The sequence below is a fragment of the Rutidosis leptorrhynchoides genome, chromosome 3 (assembly GCF_046630445.1).
Source record: "Rutidosis leptorrhynchoides isolate AG116_Rl617_1_P2 chromosome 3, CSIRO_AGI_Rlap_v1, whole genome shotgun sequence".
Taxonomy (NCBI): domain Eukaryota; kingdom Viridiplantae; phylum Streptophyta; class Magnoliopsida; order Asterales; family Asteraceae; genus Rutidosis; species Rutidosis leptorrhynchoides.
The window spans coordinates 613,951,318-613,968,865 of NC_092335.1; positions in this window are offsets into that span (position 1 = coordinate 613,951,318).

Genomic DNA, 17,548 nt, shown 5'->3' on the forward strand with positions numbered 1-17,548 from the left:
TGATAAATAGAGTTTTATTACCATTGAGTAATAAGGATAAAATAATTCGATTATTCGAAGAGTACGAATGAAGCTATCACTAAATAGTGAAATGAGAAAATCAAGTGTTATCATAACCTTTGACTAGTCATGGTTGAATTCCGGATTTCAAGGGATTTAAAGAAATCTTTGAAATCTGAGTGAGATCTGATTCTTCGGTGAATAAGGAGATTAAGATCTCTGTAATTAAATACGGTGATCTGCCTCGATTACTCTGTCTGGTATGTCCATTATAAATTAAACTCTTCCGTTCTATTATTCTCACCATTCTTATACTTTCTTTCTTAGTTCATACATCCAAAAGATTATGAAAATGTTTAGTCCAGTTCTGACTCTTGTTCTTATCCTCACTATCACAACAATCATTCTCCTTTTCCATTTACCACCTGAGGAATCTATTTTCTTCTACTTTGCCCTTAGGGTTATAATGTTTTTAATTCTCCCGTGTCTTTATGTTGCGATAAACATTGATATACACGGTTTGTAATTCCTGTGTTTGTGATCGGCTTTATATTTTCCTTTATTTTTCAGAGCTCCATGCTCTTGTTTTCTCTTCCCGACTCCAAGTTAAGCGAATAATGGTCCAGAATTCGTAAATATAAAGTTTCGAATGATCATAATATACTATGTAGAAAAGAAAGGTGATATCACGATTTGATTTGTCAAATTTCCAGAAATCACAGAAAAGATAGAAATATCAAGTAAATATGTTCTTGATATGTTTAGAAGTTAAATAGAATAATAGAGTTATTTAGCATGGCACATGATGACGTTATGATCTGTGAATCATCACGTTCCATTAGAAACTTAGCATGACTTACTGTAATATAATCACATTGGCCTGACGTCATTATATTATACTAACTCATGCTTCAATTCCCTATACTTCTCTAGGAAATCATTCATAATTTAACTTGAATTTTAAAGAATATAGAAACTAAAACAGTTTCTTTAGGATGTAACACAGATAGCACTAAGAGATAGATAATTTCGGACAAGAATATTTATGAATATGTCTTCAGAAATATCAAAGATATTTATGATGATATTTTGGAATTTCTAAGATCGAAGGTTGATGAAGAAAATTTTTCCGCAAGATTTTAACATGACTTTGGAGCAAGATATTCTCTAAAGATGCCATTGAATTCAGAATTACCTGGATTCATGAATATAGGGTTTAGTCCTTGTATTTATCCTCGGTCTCCTTCATGGTGTGCTCAATCCAATTTTCAGTACCAAATTTTCTATCGAGCGTTCCTAACACTTCCTTCTTTATCATCAACTTTTGGCCATTAAGACCATCTACAACATGCTATTTTGTCAGCATTTTCAAGGTTAACGGATCTGGGTCATCGGTTATCAAACTGAGCTGGTTTCAGGAGAATTGTGTCTTTAGATGATTAAACGCTTATGGTAGTATGGTGGAATATAAAAGGTTCTCTGGTAACAATAAATGAGTACGCATATATATCAAGGTGGTAATAAGGCAAACCAGAATGAAAGTTGAAGTTAACTTGCTGGAGCTGTGACAAAATCTGCTACTTTGAAAGGGATTACCAAGTTATTTTGGGTAATAATAACACTAAAGGAATTAGCACAGATACGTGTTAAACGTTTACTCAGTTTCTGAGAGTTTTCAGGTGTATAACTATATGCGTTAATCTTTTATTCCGTAGATGAAGTGCGGTTAGTTCACCCTCTCGATTGAGGTGTTTTTAAGAATCATGAAAAATTTGAACATGGATTGGAATCGTCAAGATTCAAATGAGGTTTAAGATGAAATCAAGTGGCAAACTTAAAGAATTGTTTAGTTTCATATGTTATAATCAATATTTTAATTCATTTTAATTGTCCAATATTATTAGTCCACAGTCGATAGTCCACAGTTAACAGTCCAATAATTCATATATAGTTTAATATATAATATTCGAATTAATTAATACGTTTCGTGACCCGTATACGTCTCAGACTCGATCAAAACTCAAACTATATATATTATTGTAGAATCAACCCCAACCCTGTATAGCTAACTCCCGCATTACTGCATATAGAGTGTCTATGGTTATTCCAAAAAATATATATAGATGCGTCGATATGATATGTCAAAACCTGGTATACGTGTCCCGATATTTAAAGTGAAAAAATAAATAAATAACAGAAATTAAATGACGATGAATAAAGTGCGTAAAGTAAATAACAGAAATTAAATGACGATAAATAAAATTGCGAGAATGTAAATTGCGATAAATAAATTGCGATAAATAAAATGTAATTAGTTAGCTAGGAAGAATTAGCTAGGAACAGTTAGCATGGATTCTTAACAACATTTTTCTCGTAGTTAATTTGTTTGTTTCTAACAAATTTTATTTTATCCAGTGTTTTCTTCATTATGCCACTTGTTGGATTCTGATAGATCAAAATCCAAATATGAAATTGAATGAAAATGGTTATTCTTTGGTGAACGGATACGTATATCGATGATTGTAAATAGGATCGTAAATGACTATTGAATTAAATTTGGAAGAATGTACAGTATACTTATTAATGTGAAATCTAAATATTCCTCGGGTATTACCTACCCGTTAAAATATTTTCAACATTAACAGTTTGTACGAAAGAATTTTCAATTACAATCTTTATGAAAATATACATACATATATATTTTCTTCAGATGTAATCATGGATTTAATGAGTCAATAAGATATTAAACTCATTTGATTTATCGTTAGTAATAGATTACATAATCTCTAAAACTTTAGAAATTACATAATCGACATGTCGAGCGAAGATAATCGATGTAGAATGATATGTAGAACGAAGATAAAGTAGATAGAACGATACGTAGAACGATGATTATGCTCGAGGTACAGAATGAGATGTTGAGGCATGCGATGTTGAAACTTGGGTTGTTGGTGGTACTGGTGTTGTTATTGATGGTAATGTTGGTGCCGGTGATGTTGCTGAAGCTGGTAAATTTTGCACCATATTCTCCAAATTGATTTCTCGAGCGCAAAGTTCGTTGACTTCTTCTATTATTCCGGGATGGTTGTCGGTTGGAATGAGCGGATGAATAAGGTTTAGAATTTTAGATAGAAGATAATTGTGACGAGCTACCCTGGAGATGAGGCTAAAAATGGTGTTTCGGATAGGTTCACCGGTAAGGGCTTCAGGTTATTCGCCAATAGGGCAATATAGTGGGTGGAGAGGATCGCCTTCTTCTCATCTCCATTGATTAAGTCAACTACGAACCCATCAGATGAGTTGGGGATGGCTGATTGGTTGACTCATTCTGGTGACGCTGCTTTCGGAGCTTAGGTGAACATCCATGTCGGAATAGCTATCGGAATTCGAGGAACTTGAACTAGTTGCGAGTTTCATCTTGCACGGTCAGATAAAGTATTTTCGATAGGAAATAGATTATAGAATTTAGTTTAGTATGCTTCAATACATAACTTACATATGTATATACAATACCAGAATCCCATAAGTCACGGAGGAATCTTCGGAAGCTGTCAGGCAAAGTTTATGGTAACAGATATGCTAAGATATGAATCTGTCTATATATTATCTATGCAATAAAGGCAATAAGACGTGTCTAGACTTAGGAATGCTAAGCAGGAAGTTTTCCACTAGGAATGATAAACAAAACTTATAATATGCAGCTAAGGTCGAAGTCCAGACTCGCTAATGCATCCTAACAACTATCAGTTGGACACACTAATGCAAGACCTGGTTCGCTAGGACCAACGCTCTGATACCAACTAAAACGACCCGTCCTAATCCATCTGGATGAAATCATCAACATTTGGTCCCATTGCGATGATCGACTCCAAGTAATGTCCTTAAAATGAGCAAATGTACAGCGGAAGACTTAATTCATACCTGAGAATAAACATGCTTAAAAGTGTCAACCAAAAGGTTGGTGCGTTCATAGGTTTATCGTATCAATTATTTCAATATATTAATAGACCACAAGATTTCATAATCATAAACATAATACACTCGCAAGTGTATGTAAAGCATTCTAAGTGGTTGAGCACTTGGTAACCATACTTAACATTTAATCACGTCGCATATTCCCTTTATTATGAAATCTCACTACACCGTACCAAGTGTAGTCACCGAAACGAAGTACTGTGCAACCGTTGAATACTGGTCGTCCAGTCCGGTTGGGGTTGTCAGGCCCGATAGATCTATCAACAGGATTCGCGTTTAGATTACCACATGTAAATAGTAGTTACCAAGCTACAGGGAAGTATGCCAGCGGTACAACTCAACGTAGAATATATTTTTAAGTACTTGTGTCTATTTTGTAAACATTTATAAAAGCAGCGCATGTATTCTCAGCCCAAAAATATATGTTGCAAAAGCAATTAAAAAGGGAGCAAATGAAACTCACCTAATGTATTTTGTAGTAAAAATACATAGAATGACATTGAGCAAGTATAGGGTTGGCCTCGGATTCACGAACCTATATCATTTGTATATATATATATATATATATATATATATATATATATATATATATATATATATATATATATATATATATATATATATATATTAATCGACTAAGTTTATATCGTATTAAGGCTAAATGTCATTATATATTTTGATATTAATACTTATAATGATCTGTTATAATATGTATATGATATATGTAATTTAATAAATGTTATATTACTATAATAATATTATATTAGTTAAAAACATGGTATTATGTAATATTAGTATAATATAATATAGATAATGATTATATTTTGCATAAATAATTCTTGCGGTAATAATAATAATAATAATAATAATAATAATAATAATAATAATAATAATAATAATAATAATAATAATACTGAAATTTAATAATAATAATGTAAATGATAATTTTTACAATCATGATAATAATATTTATATTTCTAATAGTGATAATAATAATAATAGTAATAATAGTAATAATAATATTAATAATAATAATAATAATATAATAATAATAATAATAATAATAATATGATTAGTGGTAACATGAAATATTGAATTCATAAAAAAATATGTTGGGGGCGTGGGATCGAACCTGAGCCCCTTAGATTGTACATGAGAATGTTAACCAATGATTCAATTTTCTGTTATGTAATATGATTATACTTTTAAAACCCTTAATTATATTTATAATAAATTTCCTAACAATGATATAAATATAGATAATGTAATTAATAAAAAAAATAAAATCTTTATACCTAATAAAGATGCGTGTGGGTTTGCAGCTCGATCAGAACAAGAGAAAAAAAAACCTAATTCGATCCCAATTCTCCATCAAATCGTATTTATCATAGTAGCATCATCTTCAAAATTTAGATGCTTAAAAAAAATTCTAGGTTCAAGTTTATAAAAAAAATCTCTTCTGACGAGTTCATATTCATCATCATTATTCCCGAATATTGTTTTCTTCCTTGATGAATCTAATCACAAATCAAATTTAGATCTATGATTCATACTCAAAAACTATACCTCGTGGTCCTTAAACTTATCAACAACATCCGATTCAGAGAGTTTTACATCGAGTGTTTTATAAACAGAAAACTCAAATCGATCTAGTCTCCGGATCGATCTGGAATGAAATGAAGAAAGGTAAAAATTCAGAGTTGTTTAGAATCACAACCTAAAGCTACCTGCAATTTTTGAGGATTCAACTCGATGAATCGAGCTCGAATTTCGAAGTTAAAATTCGCAAGAAAAGTCAACTGTTTCGTCATCGTTCGAATTCGAAGTTCATATGAAGTTTCAGGTTATGTTGATGATTGACAAGCATTCTAGAGGTAATTTGCAACATCTTTCATCAAGAATTCATTGTATAAAACATTGTAAATCGAAAATTCGCTTTTATGAAGTTCATAAGCGAACTGTTCTGTTCCGATTATGATTCTGTATTTGTAAGTTGTATTGATATCGAATTCGTCTAAAAAAAACTCATATAACTGCTTATGGATCAATTGTGAATCATCGTTGAGGTTAAATTTTCTTTGAATCAATAAATTTGATATATTTTCATATGTTCTTGGCTCGTTCGATCGTACAGAGATAGGGGATTATGTAGGTGCAGTTTAGAACGAACAGAAAAATAGAAGTAGTATTTGCAGGTGGTATTTGATAATGTATATCGACTGGTTTCCTTTAACAACTGGATTTGATCAAATTTTTTTATAGTATTAAAGGTCGACAGCAATATCTCTCAAGGACAGAAAGAAATTAAAAAAAATTATATATAAGAGGAATATGATTGATAACTGATTTTGTTTTGTTTCTGGGATGGAATCCGATCTTGCAACCAGTTAAGGGAGAGTATACAAAATTGGATTACAGTTTGAGAGTGATGTGTAACAAAAAGTGTGATGGTAATTGATCAATTTATTTTGGTGAAGTTGTCTAGAATCGGGTAGATAGGATTCTCAATCAAAAAGAAGGAAATAATAAAAGAAAATGAAAAGCAGACAATGAAAGCCAACAGATTCATACACTATGATTTTGATATATAACAAAATTGGGACAGATCCAAAATTTTGTAATAGTTGGATGTTGAAATTTAATAAAATTCGTACTAGTTCATTATTTTTATAATTTATATAATTAAATTTATAATAATAATAAGTAAGTATATTAATAATAATAATGGTAATATTAATAATAATAATTACATTATTAATACTAATATATACTAATGATTCAAAAGAAAATAATAAATAATAAATAAAATAAAAATGATAATAATAATATTATTAATATTATTAATAATAAATTTTGATATTTTCTATTAATTATAATATCTTATAATATTTTATAATAATAATCATAATAATTCCTAAGGATAATGGTAATAATCATAATAATACAAATAATATAAAGGATATACAGGTTACATGTATTAAATTTTCATTTAGGTGTATATATTTATATATATATTAGAAATAGTGGTTCGTGAATCGTCGAGAAATGGTCAAAATTAAATGAACATATTAAACCGTTCAAAAGTTTTGAGATTCAACATTACAGACTTTGCTTATCGTGTCGAAATCATATTTAGATTAAGTTTAAATTTGGTCGAAAATTTCTGGGTCGTCACACTTGAAAAGTTTTCTCGAAAATCAGCTGGAAATCCACGGACCTCAGCATCAAACAGGGTCACCATGTGGTCAGACTTATCCTAACCATGAGAGGATCTGTCTCGTACAATGGGGGACATCGTGCAAATTAGCTTATAAGACTAATGAATCAGATCTCCAGAAAGGATAATCTCCTTAAAGATTAAAAATCAGCTTTTAAGCCTGATATTACTCAATCCTTGAGATTGAATTTAAAGATTGAGAATTAAAAACTCATGGAATTCAATGATATCTAAACTCAAGCTTGAACGAGAAAATATTTTGATCAAAATTACAAACCGATTTGTTTTCTGAAAACCCATTTTCAATGCGTTCATTACCATTGAACGTAAAATCCTAAGAATTCACCGGAATTCATTAGGTCACCTGAACCAAATTGGGTGTCAACCATAAGAATGGTGGTTGCATAGCATGGTCGAAGACAGGACCTTTTGTCAGACCGAAAAACTATAGGGTGATCTTTACTATTGCTCCTACAAAGGATAGTAATTGCATCTGACACGATATAGACCATAATCAAAAGCATGTCATTAGACATTGCCTAAACAGTTGCTTGTTCAACGCTTTCCTTTACAACCGGACGGTAGTTTACCGAAAATTAATATACGGAGCAAGTATACTGGACGTGTTGCTTTCCTAATACAAGGTTAGCAAGTGGGTGACACAAAACCATAAGTTTTGAGCTAAAATTTTAAAATCTGAAACCCACAAAACCCACAAAAACATTTTGCAAACACCGGTGAAGGGTTATTCCGGAAAACTTATCTAGGGTAAAAGCTAGATTGAATTTTCAAAAAGTCAAATGTTTTCATAAAGATCCAATTTCCTTAAAGGATCTAAATTTTCATAGTCATGTGGGACTGTAAACTACATCGTTATATCATTGTTCATATCGCTGTATTAAAATCACTGATGTACAAAGTGCGAAGAATAAAGAAAAGATTCTAGTAAAGTTATATTCAAGTTCAATATTGCTTGAGGACAAGCAACGCTCAAGTGTGGTAAAATTTTGATAATGCTAAAAATGAACATAAATTTCATAGCATTATCCTTCAAGAAAGACAAGCTTTTAGTTGCAATTGTTCTATTTACAAGTGATATTCGTTAAAATAATAAAAGGTGAAGACAAAAGACGGATTCGACGATTTGAAGATGCAAACGACCAGAAAGCTCAAAAGTACAAAGTACAATCCAAGTGGTTCAAATTATTGCTGAGAAACGTCCAAAAATTACAAGAGTACAAGCCGCAAAACGCAAAGTACAAGATATTAAATCGTACGAAAGGACGTTCAAAAATCTGGAACCGATACCTGAAACAACTATCAATGTGCAACGCAACGGGCCTAAAATTACACGTCAATGATGCACAAGAATATAATATAATATATATATATATAATTATATATAATTATATATATTATATTATATAATAAAATAAACCAGCAGCCCACGTTTTGCTAAACAAAAAATCTGGATCCAGATGGCCATGCGATCGCATGGCCTGGAAGAACAAAAACCATGCGATCGCATAGCTGTAACAGTGAGGCCAAGTGCTATAAAAAGGCAGTTTGCTCGACGTTTTATGTACAACATATTCAATCTTATCTCTTACTCTCTCAATATATATTTATATTTTAATTATAATTTTAATTTTAACATTAAGTTAATAATAATAAGGTTATAGTGGCGAATGTTTTAAGTTTGTAAGTCGAAATTCTGTCCGTGTAACACTACGCGATTAATACTCATTGTAAGTTATGTTCAACCTTTTTAAATTAATGTCTCGTAGCTAAATTATTATTATGTTTATTTAAGCCGAAGTAATCGTGATGTTGGACTAAATATTAAGACGGGGTTATTGGGCTTTGGATCATAATTGGGGTTTGGACAAAAGACCGACACTTGTGGAAATTGGACTATGGGCTATTAATTGGCTTTATATTAATTAAATGATATCTCGTTGATTTAATATAGAGATTTATAATTTGACGTGTTTATATATAACCACATACGCTTGACTGGGTACGGTGGGCGGGATATCTATAAATACTAATAATTATTCATTTGATCAGAGACGGGGATGGATTAATAGTCACTGGACTCATTAAAACAGGGGTGGATTAGATTCAAGGGTAATTGGTGTAATTGTTAACAAAGTATTAAAACCTTGGATTACACGCAGTCGATAACCTGGTGTATTCCTTAAACAAAGTATTAAGACCTTGTTACAGTTCGAATCCCCTATTAGTTGGAATATTTGACTTCGGGTATAAGGTTAATTTGGCGAAGACTCTCGCACTTTATAATTATGACCGATGGACTATTATGGACAAAACCAGATAGACATATCGAATAATCCAGGACAAAGGACAATTAACCCATGGTAATAAATTAAAATCAACACGTCAAACATCGTCATTACGGAAGTTTAAATAAGCATAATTCCTTTAATTTATATCTCATCGTACTTTTATTTATCGTCATTTTATTTATCGCACTTTAAATTATTGAACTTTTAATTATTGCACTTTTATTTATCGCACTTCTATTTATCGTTATTTACTTTACGCTTTAAATTAAGTTATATTTATATTTAATATTTTACATTAGGTTTTAATTGTGACTTAAGACATAAAATCGACAAACCGGTCATTAAACGGTAAAACCCCCCTTTTATAATAATAATAATATTACTTATATATATATATATATATATATATATATATATATATATATATATATATATATATATATATATATATATATATATAGTTTAAAATATATATATTGTTAAACTCAGCTAGCTCCCTGTGGAATGAACCGGACTTACTAAAAACTACACTACTCTATGATTAGGTACACAGTCTATAAGTGTTGTAGCAAGGTTTAGGTATATCCATTCAATAAATAAATAAATAACTTGTGTAAAATTGTAGCGTATTTAATAGTATTTCGTAGTAAAATATAATCTATTTCGTACTACACCTCGCACACATCAGCGTACCACTAAATTGACATTGATTAGTTACCATGTGTAGGATTTGTCCTTTGATTTCATAATCTGGCACATTAATGTCTGTTTGAGTAATTGCATGACCTTAGCCACTGTGTGTGGCCCTCATTCGGTCTTCCATACTTAGAGGTTCCTGATTTTCCATGATTGAATTTGTTGAATCTGAATCACTAGAGGATTCTAATATAATGGTTTCTTCCTCGACAATCTCTGGTTGTATGATTTGTGGTTCAGGAGAAATGATTAGTGGTTCAGGATCTCTGAATTGTCCTTGAATATCCTCCGGCTTCTCAATTGTGAGGTCGGGTTCAAAAAATGAATTATCGGATATTTGAATTGGAGTACTTGGTTGACTAGATGATGATTCTAAAGAAAAATCAACGGCTACATTATTGGCAAGATGTCTTGATCGAGTTACAGGTGGTGAACGTATGAAAGGTAGTGAACGTTTTGCTCGATGCATTCACTGAATATCCTATTAGTTATAAAAAAAATATATATATAAGTTATCAATTTAATAGACTTTTCTGATTTTGCCCACGTTTCGAATAGCCAATAGATGCAGCAGGTAGCCAGGACCCTTTAAATCGAAAGCCCACAACTGGTCACTAACAAATCCAACTATTACTACGAACCAGAAAATTTTGGATGTCTATCAATTTAACCGCTTAAAATAATTTTTCATCGAAATTTTGAAGATAAAATCTATATCCTAAAAACTAGAGCGTCGAGAAATAAGAGGAAGAAAAAGAGTGCGTCGAAAAACATCGAAAAATAAAAAGGTCAAAAAATAATAATAAGAAAGTAAAGCATCGAAACTTAAAAGTCTAAAAACTAAATATTAAAAATTGCGTCTAAAGAAATTAAAGCTTAAAAGGAATTCTATATCTAAAACGGCAATAAATTAATTAGGCAGTAAAATCTATTTAAAACTAAAGCGATAAGTGACATCGTAAAATTCTAAAGCGCCTAAATCTTAATCTAAAGAAAAAGCTCTTAAGGGATTTTACGGCAAAGCCTAAAAATCTAGAAATATAAAATAACTACGGTAAAAACTAAGTTTTAAACTAATTACGAACGATAAATATATAAATTATGAATTAAACGATAAAAATATACAATTTATAAAAAGAAAATAAAAATTGATAAAATTACTTATTTTTATAAAAATATTATTTTTATATTATTATTTAATAAAAGTATTAATTTATAATTAATAAAACTAATTAAAACATATAATTAATTAAAACTAAACTTAAACTAATTATATTAAATTAAAACCCTAATTCTAATTAATTAATAATAATAATAAAACCGAACCCTAGTTCTGTCGGCTAAGGTACCAGACCTGTCACCTCAGCTCATGCGATCGCATGAGTTGAGGGTTATTTTTCCATGCGGTCGCATGGATCCGAAAACCATGCCAGATTGTTGGGCTTCTACAGTTTCGGCCCGAATACCTTTTTAATATATATTTTTTTAAATTTATACAAAATAAAACGTAATAAAAACTATTAAAAAATAAATTTACTTATTAGTTTTAATTTTTAACAAAAGAAAAAAAATACAAATTTTTAATTTAAACACTTAAAAATATAGAAATATATTTTTCTTTTTTTATGTTTTTATATTTTTAAAACTTATGTAATTTTATTTTTACAAAAATAGCTTAAAAACTAAATTTTTTTATAGCTTTCTATGGCGTCCCCGGCAGCGGCGCCAAAAATACTTGATGTGTGTGAGGGGTAGTACGAAATAGATTATATTTTACTACGAAATACTATTAAATACGCTACAATTTTACACAAGTTATTCATTTATTTATTGAATGGATATACCTAAACCTTGCTACAACACTTATAGGCAGTGTACCTAATCGTAGAGTAGTATAGTTTTTAGTAAGTCCGATTCGTTCCACAGGGAGCTAGCTGAGTTTAACGCTATATATATTTTAAACTATATTTGTATAAATATATATATATATATATATATATATATATATATATATATATATATATATAAGCAGTATTATTATTATAAAAGGGGGTTTTTACCGTTTAGTGACTGGTTTGTCGATTTTATGCCTTAAGTCACAATTAAAACCTAATGTAAAATATTAAATATAAATATAACTTAATTTAAAGCGTAAAGTAAATGACGATAAATAAAAGTACGATAAATAAAATTGCAATAATTTAAAGTACGATAAATAAAATGACGATAAATAAAATGACGGTAAATAAAAGTACGATGAGATATAAATTAAAGGAATTATGCTTATTTAAACTTCCGTAATCGTGATGTTTGACGTGTTAATTTTAATTTATTACCATTGGTTAATTGTCCTTTGTCCTGGATTATTCGATATGTCCATCTGGTTTTATCCATAATAGTCCATCGGTCATAATTATAAAGTGCGAGAGTCTTCGCCAAATTAACCTTATACCCGAAGTCAAATATTCCAACTAATTGGGGACTTAAACTGTAACAAGGTCTTAAAACTTTGTTTAATGAATACACCAGGTTATCGACTGCGTGTAATCCAAGGTTTTAATACTTTGTTAACAATTACACCAATTACCCTTGAATGTAATCCACCCCTGTTTTAATGAGTCCAATGACTATTAATCCATCCCCGTGTCCGGTCAAATGAATAATTATTAGTATTTATAGATATCCCGCCCACCGTACCCATTCAAGCGTATGTGGTTAAATATAAATACATCAAATTATAAATCTCTATATTAAATCAACGAGATATCATTTAATTAATATAAAGCCCATTAATAGCCCATAGTCTAATTTCCACAAGTGTCGGTCTTTTGTCCGAACCCCAATTATGGTCCAAAGCCCAATAACCCCGTCTTAATATTTAGTCCAACATCACGATTACTTCGGCTTAAATAAACATAATAATAACTTAGCTACGAGACATTAATTTAAAAAAGTTTGAACATAACTTACAATGAGTATTAATCGCGTAGTGTTACACGGATAGAATTTCGACTTATAAACTTAAAACATTCGCCACTATAACCTTATTATTATTATTATTATTATTATTATTATTAACTTAATATTAAAATTATAATTATAATTAAAATATAAATATATATTGAGAGAGTAAGAGATAAGATTGAATATGGTGTAAAACTCGTCGAAATTCGTTGCAATTTATAGACCTGGCCAGACTTCTGGGCTCATGCGATCGCATGAGAATTACTCATGCTGGCCATGCGATCGCATGGCCGCCTTCTCCTGGTCACATTTCATTTAAAACGTGGGCTGCTGAGTTTTAATAATATATAATATAATATATATAATTTTATATAATTATATATATATTATATTATATTTTTGTGCTCTGTTGACTTATAATTTTAGCTCTGTTGACTCGCGCGTTGATGCTCGGTTTATGTCTCGGTTTTGGATTTTTGAACGTCCTTTCGTACGATTTAATATCTTGTACTTTGCGTTTTGCGGCTTGTACTCTTGTAATTTTTGAACGTTTCTCAGCAATAATTTGAACCACTTGGATTGTACTTTGTACTTTTTAGCATTTTGGTTGTTTGCGTCTTCAAAACGTCGAATCTATCTTTTGTCTTCACCTTTTATTATTTAAACGAATATCACTTGTAAATAGAACAATTGCAACCAAAAGCTTGTCTTTCTTGAAGGATAATGCTATGAAATATATGTTCGTTTTTAGCATTATCATTTTGTCATAATTGAAATATTATGACTACATAATACTAATTGTTATTTTCTAATGACAATTACTTGGCTTATTGGTTGCTTAGTTACGCTTAGTGTTTTACTAATGTACACTAGTTAGCCTTAATGGATTTTTTACTTTAATAGACTTAAGCCCACCCTACTCTAGCTAATGGACTTTTAAGCTAGCCCAATTTTAATGGATTTATGACCCATTAAGATGTAGGACAAAAACCCATTAAGATGAGCCAACATACTAGCATTTTTGTTAACCATTACTACACATGTTGCATGGGATCCCAACAACAAGCACCACCTTTAGACCACCACCATGCAAAAAGCGAAAAGTTGTCCCCCTTGTCCTCCCCTTGGCCTACGGTTTTGGAGACACAAAGCACCACCTCCACCACTATAAATACAAGCCTTATTCTTTCATTTCACACTTGATCTCATTCTCATTTTACACACACTTGCTCTCTAATTATCTCTCTAGTCTTTCTCACACTAAAATTGTAAGTTCTTGAATTTTATTTCTTTTTCTTTTTCTTCTTTAGTTTCAACATCATCAAAGGATCAAGCTTTTTAGCTTTTGATCTTGTTATATCTTGTAGATTCAAACTTTGATTTGAATCCTTCAAGAACATGAAAGATCAAAACTTGTTTGGATCTAAGCTTTATAGCTTAAGATCACTTTATTTTTGTTAAAAAATAAAACTTGTGTTTATGATCTTCATGAAACTTGAAGATCTAGCTTTTTGCTCTAAAGATCTTCAAGAAAATAAAAGATTCAAGCTTTCTAGCTTTGAAATCTCATAATTGTTGTTAAGGGATCCAAGCTTTCTAGCTTAGGGTTTCATTATTTTGTTTAGATCTAAGCTTTTTAAGTTTATGATCTCATTACTTTTACTAGATCTTAGCTTTCTAGCTTATGATCTCATTAATCTTGTAAAAATCCAAGCTTTCTAGCTTAGGGTTTCTTAACACTTGAGATCTAAGTTATTATTGTAGGTATCACTTACTTGGAACCTTTTTATAATTTTTATGGTGATAAAAATCAAGTATTCATCATCTCATATGATGAAGATGCATAAACTTGTATCAAAAGGACAAAGGTTGAAGCTTTATTGTGATTATACAATAAAGAGACAACCTTGATGTTCAAAACTTGTAGAAAGTTAGATTTTACTTTTAGTTGTGTGTTGATGGTTAAAACTTAGTCATAATGATGCTAAAACATCAAAGAGTTGTATACTTGAGGCTTATACGCATCAAGGATGGGAACCGTGATAAGCATCAAGCACCAAGAAACCCACCGGAGCACTTGTTTCTGTTTTTCAGGGTCTGATCAGACTCTTGGGACTTCTGGAAAGTTGATTTTCAGATAGTTCGGTTTGAGTAGATGACTTTTCATTTGAGACTCACCTAAATCCGATATACGGTTTAGGATTTATAGCCTTCTGAAAATCACTACGCCTTCGTAACGACGTGCTGAAATTTATGACCTACTCGCGCTTGAACCATCGCCACGGTCAAACGACATCGAGTTAGGATCTGAAAATTGGATAGCGGTAAGAGGACTCACAAACAGAGCCTTGGCCACTGACCGCGCGTCATTTCAGTTTGTATAGAGGTCGTAGCAGCTGTCCGAAGTCAGCCCTTTGTTTTGATCTCTATTCTTGTTGAAAACTTACTTTATCTTTTACGTAAGATGATGATGATGATCATACTTAAGACTTAACTTATTTACTTTTAAACCTTTTGGGAAAATTAATGACTTAGTAACCATTGACTTAGGTTGAGGACCTTTTGGATCGACCAACTTACTTTTTTGGACCGACTTACTACTTGCTTACATTTTCGTATCGATTTTACCGCACATTCACTGTGAGTTATAGCTCCCTTTTACTTTACTATTTTTAGGACTGAGAATACATGCGCTTTTTATGTTTTACATACTAGACATGAGTACTTAAACTTTATATATTTGTGGGTGATATAACGGCACAAAGAATCCCCTTAGCACGGTTATGTTTAATCATTGGTTTTTGAACCGGTGAACGTGAATATTAGATATGGATCCATAGGGTTTGATATCCCCACTCGGGCTAGTCGCGCTAGCATTTAACAGATGTTTAATACTTTGAGAACATGCACTCGCCAAGTGTACTTTTAGGGGGTGATATTTATTTTACGTTAAGTTAGTTACCGGTTGCCCACGGATAAGCATATACTTTATCATACGGATTTGAGATACTATTTTGAATACGAAATCTCGTGGTCTACATTACATTGTTGTTTACAATCAAACTATAGCTCACCAACATTCGTGTTGACTTTTTAAAGCATGTATTTCTCAGGTGCTTAGACGTTGTTGCTTCCACTGTTAGACTTGCTGTTATAGTCTTGGTGTTATAGACTTGCTGTTACAGACTCGCTGTGTTAGACTTCCCCTGCATTGTTTAGAGATGTCTCAATCATGGAACTTTTACTTTGCTTTCACAACTTATGTTACATTTGAACAATGGTTTTGTAATGACCTTTGTGTCACATACTTATGTTAATGCTTTCTATTCATAGAAGCACATTATCCTTGTAAAACATTTGACGTTGGTAAAGACGTCATCTTTTGTAAAACATTTGACGTTGGTAAAAACGTTACATTTTCATGAGTGCAAAACTTGTTTTAAAACAGCATATAGTGTTGTAACCGTGTAAAGATCCTGTTGTTGATGATCTGTACACGTTGATTTTGTACGGGGCGTCACATATTTGATATCAATTGAGGGTTCTAAGCTATCATTATTGGGTTCATTTTCCAAATGAGATTCCTTCTCATTTGATGATTCAACTTCATTTGACTCGATTTGAGTCGGGGTGGTGACTATGGCATTTTCCTCAATAACATCATCATCAACTAGTGGTTTGATCTTAGAGGGTGGAGGTGTTTCATCAAAAGTGACATCTAGGAATTCTTCTATAACATTTATGTATCTATTTAGTACCCAATATGCTTTAATTGCTACCGAATATCCTAAGAATACTCCTTCATATGCCTTGGGTTCAAATTTTGTAAGATATTCCTTTTTGTTTAAGATAAAACATTTGCAACCAAAGACTCTAAGAAGACTCACGGTGGGTTTTTGACCGTTTAGTAATTCGTAAGGTGTCTTATTCATTTGGGGTCTAATTAAAACTCTATTTTGTATGTAGGTTGAGGTGGCCACGGCTTCACTCCATAACTTTTGAGGTATTGATTGTTCATTTAACATTGTTCAACTCATTTCTTAAAGAGTTCGGTTTTTCCTTTCAACTACCCCATTAGATTGAGGAGTGCGAGGAGCCGAGAAATTATGAGAAATACCTTTTAAATCACAAAAGACTCCAAATTGAACATCATTATCAAATTCCCTCCCATCGTCCGTTCTAATGGTAACAATAGTGTTACCTAACAAGTTTTGTATTTTAGTGGCAAAAATTACGAATCTTTCGAACGCATCATTTTTGTGTTTTAAAAATAGTGTCCACGTGTACCTAGAGTAATCATCTACAATAACTAGGGTATAGTGATTTCTACAATAACTTTGAACGGCGGAAGGCCCAAATAGATCCATATGTAAAATTTCTAAGCATC